We start from the raw sequence: 13,456 nt of genomic DNA on the forward strand, positions 1-13,456 counted from the left end.
TAATATGCATACAAAAAGTTCTTAATATATATGCATACAAAAAAGTTCGCATACAAAAAAGTTCATTACTAATAAAAATAGAATGGCTCATTTGGACATTACTAATAAAAATAAAATGGACCTTAAGGCTTGGGGGCATATAAAAAGAAGGTGGCGATGAAAGGTCTGACTCCTCAGTTTCACAGCCTTTTTGGAAGCTCGGTGACCATCACTTGACCATCGGCAACATTTCTTCTCTCTATCAACACTAGCTTATCGCCATTGCACCGCAATCAGAGCGGAAATGCCATGATCCATAAGGGCTCTAGCTCAAAGGCAGAAAAGAGGAGAAAACCCTTCATCTTAATCCTTATCGTGCATGGGCCCTCTTCTCTGTGATGTGGTGAACTTGAGGTTAGTCTATGACCTTCTGTCTTCTCTACTTGAGACAACGTTCCTATGCCCCGTAGCTACTACTTACACAGTTGGGACATATTCGGATTAATGCTGTGAAGATTTATGTGCAGGGTGCACACTTTCAAATGTTTTTTCATGCACCACCAATTACATAGATCAAAGCACTTTTGATGTAAATCCCTGAATGCATTCACCATCAAGTACATACATCAATGCACATATAAAGCATTCATCATCACAAGCACACAGTTACTCAATGCACATAAAGCATTCACCATCGCATTCACTATAGTGTACATACATCAATGCACATATAAAGCATTCATGTACATACTCTAACACATCCAAAGTGAGGGGTTTCTAACAAATATGCGTTGATAAACTTATTTGATGGCAAATGTCTCAAGGATTGCTGTCTGCACTTGATGGCGAATATTGACGAGCTTGTATGTAAGGGTGAATGTAAAAGGCATTTAGATGTATGTAAGGGTGAATGTATAAGGCATTGAGATGTTAAGGAGATACTGTTAGCATCGGTTTAAATGCTACAATCAGTTCATCAAAGATGCTATTCTAAGGATGGTATACTTACAAGGGCTAATATATTTAGCTGTTATGAAGGCTAGGTTGATGAGTATGAGCTTTTAGTTTGTAAACAAGAAGGGTTTTTAAGAGCATGCATTCCAGCCTGACTTGCATGTCTTGCAAATGATTATTGAGGGCCGATGGTGGTAAGACATCCTAACAGGTCTGATGGGGCACAACTATGCTGAATTTGTTGAGTTTTCATATCCCAAAAACAGCTTGTAAGGCATGTCGTAAGGCTTTAAATCATCAAAGATCTTAGTGGGCTGCCAATCTAAGTTATGGTTCAAATGAGCTGCTCGAAACATGGGTGCTTTGATCGGCTATGGAAACATATTGTGAGGTATATCATATAAACAGATGAAGCTGCAAGTGTAGATAGTCTTTGGAGCAACTGAAAAAATGCAGGCCCATGGGCAGCTTACTTCTCAAGAGGGTCAAGAGATTGATGTTTCTCAGCAGAACATGAATTTGTTGCCGTCTGATCAAGGTAGAGCTTGGCAAACAGAGGGAGATGGTGCAATCAGACAACAGATGCTAGAGAAAATGTGACATGTCTTCTAACATTCTCTTTTGCGCTGAGTGAGGGAGTATATATTTGTTAGCAGTCATCTCCTGTCTGTATAGGATACACCAGGGCCTCTGTTGTGGGTGTGCCCGCCTATTTTAGGTGTTCCCCCATTTTTCCTCACTTTCCATAGTTTTTTCCCATTTTTTCTAGCTGTGGGAGGGTTGTCGGCTGTATCTTCTACTAGCCGACTGATCTGATGCTACCCGACTTGAGCCTCAGTGCTGGCTGACTGTTTTTTAATGGCCGACTGGTCTTTTTGCTGGGGGTCGCGAGCATCCAGGCTGCTGTCGGCTGTTTATGGGTTGGCCAACCAGTAGCTTGGGGCCATATAAATTGGCCTTGGCCCCCCACACTTGTCTTGTATCATTTCCGGGATTTTCCAGTGTATATAGCGAGTTTATATAGCTTCTCTCTCCCTCTCTCATCTGCGTTTTGCTCTCTACAGAATTTGTCTTCATTTCCACTATGCATTTTGACATGGTATCAGAGCCCCAGGTGGCTTGAAGCTTGGAGACAATGGGACCTCGAGGGTTTGCTGATTTGTGGTGTTGATTGGAGATTGCTTGGGCTATTCGGGACTTGGAGATCGGATTGAAAGTGGCCATCACCGTTGGACAGTCACCTTGAATACTATTTGCAGCCTCTTCATTTTTTTTCCCATGCACCCTTCCTTCACAAGACCTTGTGAACCCTTGAGATGGTAGACTTGCTTTAGATGGCTGAGAAGCATGTGAAGATTCCTACCCTCCCCACATTCCCGGTGGATCGACAGTTGGACGAGAACAACTACGGCATATGGACGGTAATGATGGAGTCTGTCTTGGAGTCTTATGACTTGGCTGATTTCATTGTGGTTGGTGTTTCACGGCCGGAGTTGGAGGACGGGGAGCTTTTACCCTCTACTCGGAAAGAACGGGAGGCTTAAGCACAGTTGTGGGATCATGTTAATGCCCATGTCTGTTCTTTCATCTTCCTTAATTGTGCACCACAGGTGATTAATCATATAAAGCATATAACGCTGGCTAGAGGGATTTGGTAGCATTTGGCTTCTCTGTATAACAGGGTATCACCCATGAAGCGGATCTCCTTGGAAGTGCAGATGCGGGTGATGAATCCTGCAAAGTCTTCGATGATGCGAGAGCACATCAACAGGTTGCAGGCTCTTCAATAGAAGGTTCTTCAGGCTAGGAAAGAGATATCTTCAGAGGACATGGCCATCACGTTGTTGTCTCATTTTCCCTCTCAGGACTCAGCATTTTACTCCTCTTTGATCACCAATGGCAGGCTCAGTACCATCACATGGGAGGAGCTTGTGTCTATGGTCTTGGACTAGGAAGAGTGTTTTACGAACCCTTTGCAGGGTGGAGGTTGTGAGGCCTTGATTGGCCAGCGATCGAAAGGCCGTAACAGCAACAATAAGGGTAAAGGAAAGTCTTCATCGAAGAAGTCTTCTGAGAAGAAGCCCGATTCAGACCGTGAGAAACTGAAGGCCGAGCGGACCTGTAACGATTGTGGTGAGAAAGGCTACTATTGGAGAAAATGTCCTAAGTGGAATACTGGGAAGAGTGCTGATTCTTTAGCTCCACAGGGCGGAGGTTCTGAGGCCTTGATTGGCCAGTGGTTGAAAAGTTGTAACAACAACAACAATAAGGGCAAAGGAAATTCTTCATCGGAAAAGTCTTTTGAGAAGAAGCCCGATTCAGACCGCGAGAAACTGGAGGCCGAGCGGACCTGTAAAACGATTGTGGCGAGAAAGGCCACTATTGGAGAAAATGTCCTAAGCGGAATACCGGGAAGAGTGCTGATTCTTCAGCTTCAGCTGCAAAGACTCCCGCCTTTGTGCACTTGGAGATTTTGGACACAAATGTTTCATCTTCTTCGCGCTAGGAAGCAGTTGGCTTCATCGCTAGGGATACTCGGGAGTGGATCCTTGATAGTGGTGCTTCCAGGCACATGACTCCTTCCTGGGAGTTCTTATAGGATCGTAAATGGCAGTCGGGGCGTATTTTCATTGGTGACAATTCCACTATACCGATTCATAGTGAGGGCAGGATGGAGATTATTCCCGATGGCAAAGGGGAGAAGCATTCCTCTCGTATTCTTTACGTCCCCGCACTTGGTTTTCATCTATTGTCAGTGTATGAGGTTTGTAAGAATGGCTTCTGGGTGGAGTTTGAGGAGCATTTTGTTGCTCTATAGGATAGAGAAACATGCCAGGTTGTATGGGAAGGCGGAGTGGAGAACGGTATCTACAAACTCTTAGCACTCTCTTCTCTCACTGGCACCTCAAATCGGTGACTTGTGGCACTTTTGTTTTGGCCACTTGAATGTGGATGCGCTGCGACGCGCTTTCCGGGACCAGATGGTGAATGGCTTGCCAGATGTTGGCAGCAGACAGGGACGCTGTAGTTCTTGCATCCGTGGTAAGCAACATAGGGAATCTTTTCTGAAGCAGGCTTCTAGGTGGGCTTCAAAACCTTTGGAGTTGGTACACATTGACTTGTGTGGATCTATGCAGACCCCATCCTTGGGAGGTTCTTTGTATTTCATGCTGCTGCTTTCTAAAAGGCTCAACTTTGTCTAAGCATTAAGAGAACTTGTCAGGATGGAAATGCTTCAAATAATGCCCATTTATCTTCCTGGGGGTCTTGTAGGATCACTGCAAGCAACCGTAAATCTTATGGTGCTCCCATGGAAAGTGTAGCCTAGGCCATGCACAAAATATTGTCCGAATGCACAGCGCAAATGAAGACAACTACTATAGAGAGCACAATACATATGAGAGAGGGAGAGAGAGAGGCTGTATAAACTCGCTATATACACTGGAAAATCCCGAAAATGATACAAGACAAGTGTGGGGGGCCAGAGCCAATTTATATGGGGCCCCAAGCTACTGGTCGGCCAGCCCATAAACACAGCTGTCCATATCCTCAACCGATCTCCGACGACTTCAGTACCAAAGATAAGTCCATTTGAGGCTTATTTTGGAAGGAAACCAGATGTCTCCCATTTCCGTGTGTTTGGGAGTGATGCCTATGTTCACATTCCAAAGAAGTAGAGAGGGAAGCTTGACTCGAAGTCCCAGAAGCTTGTATTTGTGGGATATAACTCTCGTTCCAAAGGATAGAGGTTGTATGACCCGGAACGGAACGAGGTGGTTGTTAGTAGAGATGTTGTCTTTGATGTGAGCATGTTCCAACTTCCGCTGTTGATGAGCTACCACTTCTTGGAGACCCAGATGAGTCTGATGATGATTCCCAGTCTATTGTTCCAGTTGGACAACCTCAATCAGTTGTAGAGGTTGAGCCTGCGGTTGGAGATGAGCCCCAATAGCAGCAAGAGGCTCTGCGTTTTGTTCGAGTACCCAGGTGGTTGTTAGACACCCTTCGGGAGGCAACTGTGACAGAGCTTCCCTCCTAGTGGACCACAGAGGACGGACCTCGAAGATCGCATAGAGTTCTTGATAAAAGCCATTCAGCGGAGCTCTTACAGGTGAACTATGCTTTGATGCCTCGTATCATGTGGGACAAAGTGCCTACTTCCGTGAAGGAAGCTCTTTCTCAGGATACTTGGAGGAAAGCCATGCAAGTGGAACTGGATGCCAGGGAGTTGGTTCTGAGGCCGTCAAAACGGTCAGTCATTGGTGTCAAGTGGATCTTTAAGACCAAGTATACGTCTGATGGGTCGGTGGACAAGCTCAAAGCCAGACTTGTGGCTAAGGGTTATGCTCATCAGCTTGGCATCGACTATGAGGATACCTTTGCACTGACCGCGAGGATGACCACGATTTGGACCGTTCTTGCCCTTGCCTCTTCTCAGTGGTGGTCCGTATATCAGATGGATGTAAAATCTGTGTTCCTTAATGGTGACTTGCAGGAGGAGGTGTATGTTGAGCAGCCTCCAAGCTTTGAGGTTCTAGGATCAAAGGGTATGGTTTGCAGGTTGTGGAAGGCTTTGTATGGTCTTAAGCAGGCTCCTAGGGCTTGGAATCAGAAGATTGATTCCTTCTTTCTATGGACTGGATTTCAAAGATCAGTTACAGATCCAAACTTGTATCTCTTTCAGGAATATGGTTTGGTCACGTAGATTATCCTTTATGTGGATGATCTCATTCTCACTGGCGGTCATGTGGAGCACATAGTAGTGATGAAGGCTGCCTTGTCAAAGGAGTTTGAGATGACTTAGGCTTACTACACTTCTTCTTGGGATTGGAGATTTGGCAAACCCAGAGGGGGTTCTTTGTCTCTCAGTAGCGGTATGTTCATGAGTGGCTTGAGGCCTTTGGGATGGAGATAGGAAGCTTGTTGGTTCATTGATCTGGTTGCTAGGTATAAGCAATGCAAGCCTACTTGACATTTCTAAGGACATAAAATTTGAATTAGGACATGGGGATGGAAAGTTCACATGGCAATGTTGTTTGTTGATGGAAGGGTTTGCATCTCCAAGGTGTGATCCTGCCTTGCCATCTGCCGCCTCCTGGTTTTCTCATGTTGATGGGCCTTGGCTTTGGTTCTCCTCCTTCATATTCTCTATTTGCACCATAATTTACATGCCAAGCTTCTCTCTCTACAGCAATTGTCTTCATTTCCGCTGTGCATTCTGACATGGTATCAGAGCCCCGGGTGGCTTGAAGCTTGGAGACAGTGGGACGTCGAGGGTTTGCTGATTGAGGTGCTGATTGGAGATTGTTTTGGGCTATACGGGACTTGGAGATTGGGTAGAAGGCAGCCATCATCGTTGGACAGCCACCTTGCATTCTATTTGCAGCCTCTTCTTCTTCTTTTTTCCCACCCACCCTCCCTTCACAAGACCTTGTGAACCCTTGAGATGGCATATTTGCCTGAGATGGCTGAGAAGGACGTGAAGATCTTGACACTCCCCACGTTCCCGGCGGTGGACTGCCAGTTGGACGGGAACAAATACGGCATATGGAAGGTAATGATGGAATCTGTTTTGGAGTCCTATGACTTGGCTGATTTCATTGTTGTTGGGGTTCCACGGCCGGAGTTGGAAGAAGGGGAGTTACCCTCTATTCGGAAGGAACGGGAGGCACATGCATAGGTATGGGATCGTGTTAATGCCCGAGTCTGTTCTTTCATCTTCCTCAATTGCACACCACAAGAGATCAATCACATAAAGCATATGATGCTGGCCTGAGGGATTTGGCAGCATTTGGCTTCTCTCTACAACATGGTATCACCCATGAAGAGAATCTCCTTCGAAATTCAGATGTGGGTGATAAATCCTGCAAAGTCGTCGACGATGCGGGAGCACATCAACAAGCTGCAGGCTCTTTAGCAGGAAGTTCTCTAGGCAAGGAAAGAGATAGTGACAGAGGATATGGCCATAACGTTGCTGTCACATTTGCCCTCTCAATACTCATCCTTTTACTCATCTTTGATCATCACCAGTGGCAGGCTCAACACCATCACATGGGAGGAGTGCCCATGGTCTTGGACCAGGAAGAGCGATTCACGAACCCTCCACAGGGCGGAGGTTCTGAGGCCTTGATTGGCCAACGATAAAGGCCATAACAACAACAATAAGGGCAAAGGGAAGTCTTCTGAGAAGAAGCCCGATTCAGACCGAGAGAAACTGAAGGCCGAGAGGACCTGTAATGATTGTGGCGAGAAAGGCCACTATTGGAGAAAGTGTCCCAAGCAGACTGGGAAGAGTGTTGATTCTTCAGCTTCAGTTGCAAAGACTCGCACTTGGAGATGTTGGACACCGATGCTTCATCTTCTTCGAGCGAGGAGGCAGTTGGCTTCACCGCCAAGGATACTCGGGAATGGATAGTGGTGCTTCCACGCACATGACTCCTTCACGTGACTTCTTTCAAGATCTCAAATGGCAGTCACGGCGCATTTTCATTGGCGAAAACTCCACCATACAGATTCACAGTGAGGGCCGGATGGAGATCATTCTCGATGGCAGAGGGGGGAAGCATTCCTCTCGTTGTGTTCTTTACGTCCCCACACTTGGTTTTCATCTGTTGTCAGTGCATGAGGTGTGCAAGACTGGCTTCCGGGTGGAGTTTGCGGAGCATTTTGTTGCTCCACGGGACCGCGAGACTGGCCAAGTTGTTTGGGAAGGTGGTGTCGAGTGACTAGATAGCCTTGAGGATAGTGTGAGTAGTTTTCTCCGGAACTAGATGGCTCAGCACGGTTTCGATGAAACCAGGTAGGACAATCCATGAATAGGAGGATCATTACTTGTGGACTGCATACTGATGTATGCTTGAATTTCTTTGACTGTGTATTGTTTTTGATGTGTGGACAATGCTTGGATTTATGGCATGTGATAGTCCACTGGGCTCCAGACTCCCTGGGTAGTACTTGGAATACCCAGTAGACGTGAATGATGCATACTTGTTTGTTGACTAGCTTATGTCTAGTTTTTACAGAAGGTAAGTATGCATTTATTTTATCTAACACATGTGACAGGCCATGAAGATGTACCATCAAGAATAAAGCTATTGGTCAAAGAAAAGGCATTGAGATGTTGCCAGATGAGGAGATGACACCACAGATATGGGAAAAGACCAGATGCATAAGCTCACCAGATGGGGCTAGTACCTTGAAATATATGGATGTACTTGATGTACCTTGAAACATATGGATGTACTTCATATACCTTGAAACATATCGATGTACCAGGGACATATGGATGTACTTGGAACATATGGACATGCTAGGAACACTTGTGGTCCGTAGTTGATGACAACTGCAATGTAAGAGAGAGGGAATGTAACTATTTGGTCCTCCTAGCTCTATTTCACATTATGAAACCCATGCCCAGACACCAGACATGTGGAAGAAGACATGGGTACAGGATCCATAAGGTTTGATTAAGAAAAAGCACCATTCTTGGTCAAAAAGCAAGAAAAAGCAAAAAGTCAAATTATGTTGTGCAAAAATTGAGGGCACCATTGGAAAGAGGAGACTAAGCCGGACCAAAAAGCTAAAAGGTGCTTTCTCAAAAAGCAACTCTAAGGCCAAAAAGCAAGGCCTTAAAGTCAGAAAAGCAAAGCACCAAAAGTTGAGTAATATTTTATTAATAAAAGTAAAAAAGCAAAAGCAAAGGCAAAAAGGAAAAAGTAAAGCATAAAAAGGCAAAGCAAAAGGATGAACAAGCTTTTGGCAAAAAGCAAGGCTTCCCCAAGGTATAAAAGAAGCATGAACTCCTCTCTTCTCATCATCCATGGAAGCTTGGAGTTTATCCTCACCTTCATTAACATCATCATCAAGGACAAGGCGTAAAGATCATTGAACAAGGCTAGGGGTTTTCCTTCATTGTAAACATCAAGGGGATGGTCTCCAACGTAGGAGGGAGAAGCTTATCGCCATCTTCATCATCAAGTAACGTGGAGTCTCTTCTATTGCCACCAACCTCCTATTATCTATGCACCGCTTGTGAACTGCTGCTGCAGCCCCATTCTTCCCAATTTGATTGCTTCTTACTTACATAAGAACGCAACATATCCTCGAGTATTTGGTTAACCCTTTTTGTTTGACCATCAGACTCCGGATGGTCCGCCGTACTCATACTCAAAGTAGTATCCAGCTTTTTGAAGACTTCCCTCCAAAAGTGGCTGTTGAACTTTCTATCTCTATCTGACACTATATCTGCGGGCAAGCCATATAGCTTGTAGAGATGTTCAATAAAGAGTTTTGCCAACTCTGGCGTTTTTACTGTTTTCTTGGTGGCAATAAATTTTGCCATCTTAGTTAACCTATCCACCACCACCTAGACCGAGTCATTCCCTCGACTTGTCGTGGGTAAACCGGTGATGAAATCCATGGAAATGCTTTCCCATTTTTTGAGGAATGCTTAAAGGATGGAGCAAGCCCCCAACCTTTAGCCTTTCATGCTTATTGACCTGACACTTATTGCATTGCAACACATAAGTCTAGACGTCCTTGAACAAACTAGGCCAATAAAATTGTCGTTTGACTAGTGCATAGGTCTTTTGTATCCCGGGATGACCAGCACTTGGACTATCATGACTTTCTCTAAGAATGCATGCTCGAAAGTCACCAATAGTTGGTACACACACCCTACCCTTGTAGAGTAAGCACCCATCGTTAATGGAGTAGTTAGCATACTTCTCCCCCCGACGAAGTTTAGCATCATCCTTTGAAACCGTGTAGGAAAACAAAGGTGATGAAGGGCCTACGTCTGAGCTCTCCGGCTCAAAACTATACCCCGAAGACTCGGCTAGCCTCTCCGGACTAACTCTCACCTCGCTACCCGCCGCACCTACGGCCAGTCTCTCCGGACTAGCATTGCGAGGAAGGTGGGCGCGGCTGTGACAAAGTGCGTACGCGTACAGTGCGCCAGACCTCTGTAAAGATAGGATCATGCTCACATAAGCCACGGAGTGATTCCAAGAACTCATTTTTGAAAACCGTAAAGCTTAACTCATTAATTTGTGGCATGCGGCTAAGCGCATCCGCCACAACATTATATTTACCCCTTTGGTAGCGAATCTGAAGGTCAAACTTCTGTAGGAGCTCCGCCCACCGAGCTTTCCGACCTTTCAACTCGTTTTGACTCGAAAGCCATGTCAGGCTTTCGTGATCCGTACGTACTTCAAAAGTGGCACCATATAAATTGTGTGTTCACTTTTTAAGTGCATGTACGATGGCCAGTAACTCCCGCTCGTGAGCCGAGTAGTTACGCTGAGCCCTATCTAATTTCTTGCTCTCAAATGCAACAGGGCGTCCCCTTTGCAAAAGCACGGCTCCAATGGCCTCACCACTAGCGTCTGTCTCCAAGACAAACGGCTCAGTAGGGTCAACTATAGTCAAAACAGGTGCAGCTGTTATGGCTACCTTAAGTTTTTCGAAGCTTCTTTGTTGGTGTCCCTCCCAACATATATTCTTTGTTTCGTGCGCAACTGATCCGTTAACGGGACTGCGATCTTCGCGTAGTCCTTTACATACTGTCGGTAAAACCCCGACATGCCAAGAAAAATCTGTAGTTCTTCGAGATTTTTCGGGGCTAGCCACTCGAGAATAGCTTCCACTTTCTCAGGTTCCATCCGCGTACCATGGGCGGATATAATGTGGCCCAAATAGTGAATTTCTCTTTCAAAAAATTCACATTTGCTCTCAAATAGCTTGTGTTGTCGCAATAACTGGAACACTAATCGCAAATGTGCCAAGTGTTCTTTACGCGTTTTGCTGTACACAAGAATATCATCTAGGAAAACTACTACGAATTTCCCTAAGTATGGACGTAAAACACTGTCCATCAGCGTCATAAAAGTCGCTGGAGCATTGGTTAGCCCAAACGGCATAACCAAAAACTCAAAGTGACCGAATCGTGTCCTGAATGCTGTCTTCGCAACATCCTCGACCTTAATTCGAGCCTGATGATACCCAGATCTCAGGTTTATCTTAGAGAAATATTTCGACCCATAGAGTTGATCAAACAACTCGTTCATACGTGGCATGGTTGTACCATCTATCAAGAAAAATTCCAAACTACTAATAACCACATTATCAATCCACAGATATTGACTGAGCTTGCTTCTGCGAAGCCATAGGTTGCTAGATAATTGATGGTAATTACACAAGCCCAATGTCTCATTACATCATACATTCAATATAAATGCAAACATACCTCGTGATGATGAACTTGGGAATTTCATCCTATCCCTGTTTGGTGTTGGTATGAAGTATAACTATGAGAACATTATTTGCTGCCTCCTCATTATAGCGGCAAAGCTACCTAGTCATCACAGGTGGCAATCTCTACCAAGCTATAACCGATGACAAGCAAATAAACGAGTACTCTTGTAAGAACTTCATAACCATATCTCACACCAAACTCATAATCACTACGGATTAAATGCCAGGGCTTGCAAAATTGAATGTTGTCTGATAGGTAGAGGGGATCATCAAACTACGGATGACCTTGATAACTCACTAGGACTAGTGATGTGTAACTTTTAAGTTACTCCACTCTCCTTGCTTATTCCATACCATCAAATTACCACCAAACCAATTGATGTGAGGTCCCTCGATTTGAGCAACGTCAACGTATTTATGAGTACCTCGATACTCATGGATTGTGGTTCGGTAATTTAAAATGTTGATCTAGAGTATCTTTCACTCGAGGATCTTAATTTTATTAGCAGCTATGTATTAGTAGTGAGTAACTACGTACCCACTATCATCACACTAGTAGCTCCATACTAGTCTGTGAGTAACTCCGTACCCAATGGTCAACTTAAAAACTAGTGCATAGGTCTTGTGGAGTCTCGGCTGACCTAACCACACCACTGGTGACTTCCTACAAAAAATGTGGCGCCGAAGTCACCACCTATGTACTTTAACTCCGTAAAGTACATGGTCTTCATCTATCTTCTATGGAAAGTTGTAAAACATTCCTGCAATGGATTTTTATCACCCTAAAATTATTGTGCACTATTTTAGTGTGAAGAGCTTTTTTCCTGGGTACCATGGTTCACCCCAAGCTCACATCTGTTGCTAAATTCTCCGATTTAACAAAGATATGTTTGCCTCCGAACACTCCAGTTCAGCCCCAGACTTTGAGTTTACTTCTTAACACTCCGGTTAAGTCAAAACTCACCAGATACAGTAGGATTTACCACTAAGCTCTCCGACTTAGCCTCCTATCCTAACTCAGCCCGAGTTTATGTACACTACATATGTCAGATCCGATACTAACAACAACCAGGCTCGTCTGGAGTGAGATACTACTCACTATTGCCATGTAAAACCTTATTAAATCCTAGAAATGCTCCACTTATTCCTCAGGGGTCATACGACTTATAGGGTTTACACGCACATGAACTTTGTAAGCAAAATAGCCTGTCATGCAATATTACAATTGCTTATGTAGGAAAGTAATATATTTCCCAAATTCATATGGTAGCAACTAAAATGTGCTCACAATCGCACACTTATGTTGAACACAAGCAAGACTATGCTTGCAAAATGCTATAGGGCGTCCCCCATGCATAAAACTGTCCAACCAAACTAGTCTTACTGCTAACCTCTAGATTTAGATCACTCCGGAACTAAATCACTCTGTTAGCACTAGTACACCATCATGGTCTTGCTACCTAGAGCTTCTCCGAACTCTGTAACTGGGTTTTATCCCAACTTAGGCTATATTTGGTAATTTTCAAAGTTCAAATTTTATCTTGCACACTTTATCACTACAGACAAGTGTACATACAGACCTGCCAAAGAGTCAAGTTACATGCACAAGCCTTGGCGTCCCATTCCACCAAGACTACAATCGATTCCGTGAGAATTTGATGTCCCATACCATCAAATTACCACCAAACCAATTGATGTGACATATAAAAAGGCTCTTTCCCCCCTCGAAAGATCACCACAAACTCTCGAGCAGTGGGATGTCGACGCATGGCAATAAAAAGAAGAGAAAACCATGCTAGTAAGTTTAAGAACAGTTCTCTTCGATCAACTTCTATAAGGGCATTGAGCATTACATCTCAAGACTATACCCCTTCAGATTTACCTTTGATTTCTACAAATCAATCCTAAATCTGCTATTATTATCTAGGTGTATGCTAATCTCCCAGATTAGTACTCCTAGATAAACCATTCAATTGAGTACTGCTAGCAGCACTGCTAGCCCCTTTATCCCAAGTAATACACACCTTAGGGATTACTTTTACAAGGCAATCTACGTGACTAAATCAAACTAGTCACTACTCTCTAGGCCCAAGTAGTGACACTATTTTGTTACTACCAACAAGGGCCAGCTTGCCTCTACGGGCCAAGGCTCTCTTGTTGCTACAAACAGTAAGCAACTTGTTTGGACACAAGGCATAACCACATCAAGACTACGCTTATACATGGTTCTCATTTGCCAAAGTTTATCACAATCTTCTAGCAACTGTTA

General features: G+C 44.4%; 1 protein-coding gene across 4 annotated transcripts in view; it reads left to right on the forward strand.

Annotated features, from left to right (window-relative positions):
- The first annotated feature begins 225 nt into the window (after positions 1-225).
- Positions 226-13,456, forward strand: part of LOC147602979 (histone acetyltransferase HAC1-like) — a 48,935-nt gene continuing 35,704 nt past the window's right edge. For 2 of the 4 annotated variants that reach the window (XM_086797176.1, XM_086797179.1), the window contains exon 1: positions 227-393. The gene's annotated coding sequence lies outside the window, so the exon portion shown is untranslated. Of the gene's footprint in view, positions 394-754; positions 1,325-1,443; positions 1,530-13,456 lie in introns of those variants that run through there. The other 2 variants (XM_086797177.1, XM_086797178.1) reach the window with 2 other exon arrangements.

This window comes from Cibotium barometz, chromosome 65 (genome assembly GCF_041138505.1).
Source record: "Cibotium barometz isolate CiBa-2024 chromosome 65, ASM4113850v1, whole genome shotgun sequence".
Taxonomy (NCBI): domain Eukaryota; kingdom Viridiplantae; phylum Streptophyta; class Polypodiopsida; order Cyatheales; family Cibotiaceae; genus Cibotium; species Cibotium barometz.